Below are 8,532 nucleotides of genomic sequence, written 5' to 3'. Positions count from 1 at the left end.
ACAAGATAAACTCATTTTACATGGTATGTGATACTTTATGTGTATACCCGAGTTTGATTTGTCCCTTCCTTTCTCAGGGCACAGACCGTAAAAGTCTGCCCAGCACTGGTCACGTGTTCAGATAACAGGTGCTCTTATAGGAAAGGTGCTTTGGAATATTGACACATTGATTTCTTTTCCTGCCCTTCTTCTACTCCATTTGGACTTGAAATTGACAGTAGCATCCTAAATATAGGTAATCCACCCTTGCCAATTTCAAAAAGGTCCAACTAAGATCATTAACTCTCACAGCCAGTGGCTCTGCAACGTAAAAATTCCCGAGCCTGATAGGAACGAGGCTAACAATTTTACTTACTGCAGCTCTTGAAACAATACAGGGGGATCTGTGAAGGAAAACGATCGAGTAAGGCGTAAATTGTTCACAGTTACTATTCCTCCAAGTATGACGTCTCCATTCTTGTGATATCCTGGTGATGTCATCAAATCCTTCCCTAATGAACATGAACCGTCAGCAATCTTCCATAGGACCAGAAAAAGTATTAAAAAAATCAGAGTAGAATGAGTTTCCATCTTCAAAACTGCAATAGTTTATCCAATGAAGCATCTGCCAGGACTGTATTTAATTAATTGACCTGATAGAAGATGTTGTGGGGGTTCTTGCTGATCCCACACAAATGCATCTTTAAATCAGTAACAGAGGAAAAAAAAGAAGACGTTAAAGCCAATCATATTTTCTCATTAGAAATAGATACATAAGCAAAGAAACAGAAACCAAATTAATGGGTGTGGGGGAGAGAGGGGTCATTAAAGCCTTTTGCTGATTTTTGAATCTAACTTTCTTGCTAAGATACAGGAGCTTTATAGTGTCGTACTCTTAGAGTTTACTCTCTTGGGAAACCTGCTTTTAGTACTATATATTTAACATTAAATATAGTTTGCTGCTGTCTTTTCTTTTTTTAAAGCTAAACTCATTTCAACTAGATTAATGTTTGTCTATCAGTATAATAACATCAATTAAGGGAACAGCACATGTGGGGAGAGTTTTTATAACAGGGCAGTTAGACTCAAGTTAGGAAAAAAGAACCTATATTAAGCCTATTTACAAATACAATAGGCATCTATGTGCCTTTTTCAGAACTAGTCCCACTCATATAACTACACAATTGCCCATAGAAACTTGTACACATGCACAAATGCCTACACCCAAATTTACACCCTCTCAAAAAAAGAAGTAACTGTATCTGTGTGCTCCAAGTATTGAACCTTGTATTTTTTTAAATCTGTGCACACAACACACATTTGCTTCTATTCTCTACAAACACCTATGCACAGATTCCCTAAAAGTAGGGCATATTCCTTCGATGTACAAACTTTTTCCATGTAGATGTGCTTACAAAATATGATTAAGGCCCTTTACATGTGGAAAAATCTCTATCAAATTATAGGATAGGCAGTCGTTGCCAGAGAAAGTGGTGAAGGCGGTTAGCTTAGCAGAGTTTAAAAAGGGGTTGGACGGTTTCCTAAAGGACAAGTCCATAAACCGCTACTAAACGGACTTGGAAAACTCCAAAATTCCAGGAATAACATGTATAGAATGTTTGTACGTTTGGGAAGCTTGCCAGGTGCCCTTGGCCTGGATTGGCCGCTGTCGTGGACAGGATGCTGGGCTCGATGGACCCCTGGTCTTTTCCCAGTATGGCATTACTTATGTACTTATATATACAGTGGGGGAAATAAGTATTTGATCCCTTGCTGATTTTGTAAGTGTGCCCACTGACAAAGACATGAGCAGCCCATAATTGAAGGGTAGGTTATTGGTAACAGTGAGAGATAGCACATCACAAATTAAATCCGGAAAATCACATTGTGGAAAGTATATGAATTTATTTGCATTCTGCAGAGGGAAATAAGTATTTAATCCCTCTGGCAAACAAGACCTAATACTTGGTGGCAAAACCCTTGTTGGCAAGCACAGCGGTCAGACGTCTTCTGTAGTTGATGATGAGGTTTGCACACATGTCAGGAGGAATTTTGGTCCACTCCTCTTTGCAGATCATCCCTAAATCATTAAGAGTTCTGGGCTGTCGCTTGGCAACTCGCAGCTTCAGCTCCCTCCATAAGTTTTCAATGGGATTAAGGTCTGGTGACTGGCTAGGCCACTCCATGACCCTAATGTGCTTCTTCCTGAGCCACTCCTTTGTTGCCTTGGCTGTATGTTTTGGGTCATTGTCGTGCTGGAAGACCCAGCCACGACCCATTTTTAAGGCCCTGGCGGAGGGAAGGAGGTTGTCACTCAGAATTGTACGGTACATGGCCCCATCCATTCTCCCATTGATGCGGTGAAGTAGTCCTGTGCCCTTAGCAGAGAAACACCCCCAAAACATAACATTTCCACCTCCATGCTTGACAGTGGGGACGGTGTTCTTTGGGTCATAGGCAGCATTTCTCTTCCTCCAAACACGGCGAGTTGAGTTCATGCCAAAGAGCTCAATTTTTGTCTCATCTGACCACAGCACCTTCTCCCAATCACTCTCGGCATCATCCAGGTGTTCACTGGCAAACTTCAGACGGGCCGTCACATGTGCCTTCCGGAGCAGGGGGACCTTGCGGGCACTGCAGGATTGCAATCCGTTATGTCATAATGTGTTACCAATGGTTTTCGTGGTGACAGTGGTCCCAGCTGCCTTGAGATCATTGACAAGTTCCCCCCTTGTAGTTGTAGGCTGATTTCTAACCTTCCTCATGATCAAGGATACCCCACGAGGTGAGATTTTGCGTGGAGCCCCAGATCTTTGTCGATTGACAGTCATTTTGTACTTCTTCCATTTTCTTACTATGGCACCAACAGTTGTCTCCTTCTCGCCCAGCGTCTTACTGATGGTTTTGTAGCCCATTCCAGCCTTGTGCAGGTGTATGATCTTGTCCCTGACATCCTTAGACAGCTCCTTGCTCTTGGCCATTTTGTAGAGGTTAGAGTCTGACTGATTCACTGAGTCTGTGGACAGGTGTCTTTCATACAGGTGACCATTGCCGACAGCTGTCTGTCATGCAGGTAACGAGTTGATTTGGAGCATCTACCTGGTCTGTAGGGGCCAGATCTCTTACTGGTTGGTGGGGGATCAAATACTTATTTCCCTCTGCAGAATGCAAATAAATTCATATACTTTCCACAATGTGATTTTCCGGATTTAATTTGTGATGTGCTATCTCTCACTGTTACCAATAACCTACCCTTCAATTATGGGCTGCTCATGTCTTTGTCAGTGGGCACACTTACAAAATCAGCAAGGGATCAAATACTTATTTCCCCCACTGTATATATCAACAGCATTTCTCTGTTTGTTGGCACAAGAAAATGGGTAGGGGTTTTGCTTGCCAACAATGGTTTACAATCAACAGTGTCCCCCCATCAAAGATCACATTAAGTCCCTCATGATTCAAAAGTCCCCACCCCCTATCCCCCACCCCCCACTTTGGGCCTACCTTCCTGATAGTCTAACGGAGTCCATTGGGTGTGGAGCGTTCCTGATCTGCTTCTGCACATGGCCAACAACCTTTATACATGGTCTTGTTTTATTGGTGGTACTGTGAGACGATGAATGCAGCCACTGCCATAGGCAGGAAAGAATCAGTATCACTTCTGCCTCAATGGACCCTGCTAGACCATGCGGGAGGTAGGGCGGAAGGGGGATATGGATCATGGGGTGGGAGCAGAGGGTGCTCGAATCCTGGGAGGACATTTGAAAGTTTTCATTTTGTATCATCTTCCAAGACAACACAAGGAGATGGGATTCCTGAATTAAACAAACATTCCCTCAAATTACATGATTCATGTCCAAAATGTAGGCGTGTAGAAATATTGCATGTGACACTATTCTATAAAGAAACCCTGTTAGATATCCAATCTATCTTTTTGAATATCAATTGAGTCCAACTAAGAAAAGTTTTTCAGTGTTAGGCCACAAACCTCAGCTGTGCCGCACTGTGTCCACACACTCTAACACAGAGACTTATGCACTCACTTCGTCATCGGCTCAACAGCCTCCACCGACCTCAAATGCTTGATTTATGTTACAATGTAAAGAAAAACGAATAGCTTATTTTTCTTATTATAGTTGATGAAATTTAGCTAATACTCATTTTAAAGATGATAGCTTCATGTGTAGTCAGCAATAGAGGTACAGTGCTCCGATATGGCACGCGTTTCGCAAATGCTTTATCAAGGAAGACCCCTAAAAGAGATAAGGGTAAAAGTACTAAACCAACCCTGTTCATATTTAAGTTCCCAATCCACTATTTTAATCAGTATACTACTTTACCTAACAATCATCTTTTACCAGCCTGCCGACATCATGACCTACAGTCAAGATGACGTCGTCGTCCTACCAAGGATTCTTATATGCTCATGACTTGTGACCCCCCCACCAATCACAGGGCAGAAATGAATTAAAGAAACAATTATATCAATGACATCCACTCAATCTCTACATTCAACCCATTGGAAATAACTGTGTTTAATGTAAAAATGTTGTTCTTTATAATTCAACAGGACTTCCTGATTTCCTCCCTCCCACCCTGTCTTAACCTGACCTATAACTGGAGATCTGATACCAAATGATTTTTTAATATCCAATGAGTAACCAAGGGAACCTGTTCAGCCCTAATGCTAATCCTTGACTTATGTTCATTCAAGTGGATTTTTATAGGTCTACTACTCTGCCCTACATATACCAATTTGCACAGACATTGTATGATCTACACTACATTAGAGCTGATACATGAAGTGTCCCTTCTGGCCTTTATCACTAATCTTGTCTTATCGTCCTTCCAAGATGGTCCTGCCAGCGTTAATGGACACCACTGGAATCTGTCACAGGGGATATGAGTACCTGTACCAGTGGCCACCCTATCCTGGCCATATCTCTGTTTGGATAATATCTCACCTATGTTTCTCCCTGGCTATAGGCAATTACTGGAAAACTATTAAACACTGGGAGGACCTGCAATATATGCCAATGGGACCTTAGAATCTGGGTGAATGACAGTGAATTATATGGCATGACAAAAGTTAGCGTGTCCTCCTGAGTAGGGCACTTGTCTTGTAATAAAAGTTCCCTTTGTGCAAAACGTGCCCTAAGGACAAGGTATGCCTGACGTAATGCCTTGTGGGGATAACCCCGCATTTGAAATCTAACAGTCAATTTTCTTGCTTGAGTCTTAAACTCTGAAAGATCAGTACACAACCTCCTTAATTGTAAATATTGGCTAACAGGTAGATTAAACTTAAGGTTATAAGGATGGAAACTACCAAAATGTAAAAAGGTGTTTCTTTCAATTGGCTTCTGATATAAGGATGTCTGAAAAAAAAAAGTCGCTCTTTAGATACCAAGAAGTCCAAAAATTCCAACCTTGACCAATTATATTTCAGCGTAAACTGAAGATGGATATTCAGAGTGTTAATCCATCTGCTAAAAAATTCCTCCTTAGAGCCATTCCAGAGAAAAAACACGTAATCCAAAACCGCTTCCAAAATAAAACTTTTTGAAACTGGTGAGAAGTGTACAGTAGCTTGTTCTCAAACTGAGCCACATATAAAGTGGCCACTGATTGGGCTAACATAGCCCCCATGGCCACCCCTTGTATCTGTTGGTAAAATGCCCCATCATACCAAAAGTAATTCTGTTTTGTAACAAACTCTGATAGATGTAATAAAAACTCAGTGGGAATCCGAGCGTCAAGAGGTCTTTGAGATTAGGCTTCCCTAATAGTGTCCAAAGCTCCTTGTTGGGGGATATTAGTATATAATGATGTCAAAAGATCCCAACCACAGCCTTATCTCACCTACATATAGGTGTGTTCTCCTGAATTATATAACAACACGCATAAATCTGAGTATCACCCCAACATGTCTACACTCCTTCCATGGCCATGCCCCTTTTTAGCTACACATGTTGAAATTTACATCCCCCTTTTTAGAATATGCCTAAGAAGGAGTGCACATAAATTCCAGTTATTAATTATTGAGGATAATTGGCCATTATTGCTCACTAATCAATTAAGTAGCATGTATAAAATGGCTGTACGCACAATTTAATGCACGCCATTTGCCATGCCTTATATAGAATCTGGGGGATGATGCCTTGAAGACAGATCTGGGTCAATAGTATACTTCAGTCTTAAGACCTGACCTATTAAAAATTATTTATTGTATTCACAATCCAATCAGGGAGTAACTGATGGGTGACACATTTCTTTAAAGATTTATCAATAAATGATATTTCACCTGGTTGTAGTATACTTCTGTTTCTTTCCATAGGCCATGATCTCACTTTACCCAGCCTGCATGGATTTTGCAAAGAAAAGTTCAACCTTTGCTAAATTATTAGAATTCTCTAAAGTTGTGAATAAGCTTGTGAAAAATGCTGAGCCAGCTGATACAGTACTGAGGCCCCGATGATCAAAGGTAAATGTGGGTGCCTGCATTTACCTTCGCGCATATGATCAGAGTGGTCTGGTGCTGCAAACAGTGCCCACACCAGGCAAAAGCGCAGAGCTCATTTAAATCAGATTTAAATGAGCTCTGTAGTATTGTGCCCCTATGATCAAAGAACAGCACCCTGATCGTAGGGGCAGAATAGAACCTTAACCCTACACCAGCTCAGAGCTGGCATTAGGGTTAAGGCACCCTCTGGCTGCCTCTGGCTGCCACTGTGTCCTGGCTGCCATTTGACCTCTGGACACCCCCATTGCTGAGGCCCTGGTGATCTAGAGGCCTCCAAGCCCCCCTGACACAAGAGCATGGGAGGGCTGGAGATCCAGTAGATCTCCAGCCCCTTAACCCCCCCCCCCCAAATCCCTGGTGGTTCAGTGGGCTGCAAACATAAGCCTACCCATCTGGGTGTGTCAGGCCCCTCTGTGTGATGGAGGAAGGAGTAGCACTCCTTCCTCTTCCAGCACCACCTCCAAAATAGCAGCGCCCTGCCCTGTGCATCCTGGGCAGGGCTGGACTTCCCTACCATATAAGGGAGTTTCTCTAAAACTCTCCAAAATGGTGGCACCCTGCCCTGCCCTGCGCATTTTGGGATGCACTGGGTGGGGCTTCCCTACCATGTAAGGGAGTTGCTCCATTATTTGGTAAAGAAGCCATGCACAGTGCATGCTTCTCCCTCCTCCATCACATGGAAATACAGGGGGGAAGGGGCTGCTAGACCTCCAGGATGGGAGGTTGTGTTTGCAGCCCACTGGGCCACCAGGGATTTTGGGGGCAATTAGGGGGGCTGGAAATACACTGGATCTCCAGCACCCTATGCCTTTATATCTGGGGGAGTTGGAGGACTTGGCGGGGGCTCTAGACCACCAGAGCCTCGGCAGTGGGGGTACGGGAATCCCATGGACCTCCATCTCCTGTGTTTGACAGGTCCGGGCTTTTGACAGCCCAGACCTGTCAAACAAAAGTGTAGGAAGATGCACTCAGGCACAATCCTCCTGCACTTTCCCCGGATGATCAATACTAATAACGTGCTTAAATTTACATGTTATAAGCATTGATTATTGGGGAGTTAATTCCCCACTCTGTTCCAGCACTGTTTTTAGGAGCTGTTTTGGAACAGTGTGGGAAATTGATCATTGGGGCCTGAAGCTGTATTTTCAGAAAGAAAAATTAAAACGATATGGGAGAGATGATTTTATAAGATGTATGTGCCAATTACACGTGTTGGATGCATAATAGGTGTAAAATGTAATTCAGCATGCAGATACCAGTAGCACTACTTATACAGAGACACTATTTTTATGTAGAAAACCTAAGGTCCTGCTGAGGGGTGCTAGAAAAGACACCTAGAGACTCTGTCAAAATAATATGGGCTCCAAATTTGAAGCAATTTAACTGGACAGAAGAGGCTTAGATTTTCTTTGGAGGCTGAATGTTTGCACTTGTTCTCTCTATTCCCATTACATTGGACTGATCACTTCCTATTAACCTTCTCCTTTATACCTACCATGCTCCACCACAGAAAGGTGATAAACTAATATAGAACCTGAGATCTAAGTGAAATTACTGCCTAAATACTACTTGATAATTCCTCACTTAATCTGGACAAGTTCTGCAAACTCCCAGTAGAAGACCAAGGTCAGACTTGGAATAACTCACTCCAAGCATCTCATGACACCTCAACCCCCACCAGAATCTATGCAACAACATAGGGATCCCTCCAGCAATGCCTTCTATTCAACCACTCAGGAGTGTTGTTCCACAAAGATGGGGCTAGGTGGTATGGGTAGAGGGGAGGGGAACAGCGGAAGTAGGACTGGGGGATGGGGGGAAAGGAACAGAGTAGAAGATGAGGCTGGAGGTATGGGGGAAGGAGAAGGAGATGGATGAGAGGGGAAGAAGCAGGAGATAGAAAGGACTAAGGGTATGGGTAGAGGGTAGGGCAACAGAGCAGAAGGTGGATGGGGCTAGGAGGTGTGGGTTGAGGGGACAGGAAGAGGAACAGAACAAGAAATTTTGCCCTTGATATTTAGCTGGCGGCT

Source organism: Microcaecilia unicolor, chromosome 3 (genome assembly GCF_901765095.1).
Source record: "Microcaecilia unicolor chromosome 3, aMicUni1.1, whole genome shotgun sequence".
In the NCBI taxonomy this organism is placed as follows: domain Eukaryota; kingdom Metazoa; phylum Chordata; class Amphibia; order Gymnophiona; family Siphonopidae; genus Microcaecilia; species Microcaecilia unicolor.
This window is presented reverse-complemented; position numbering follows the sequence as displayed.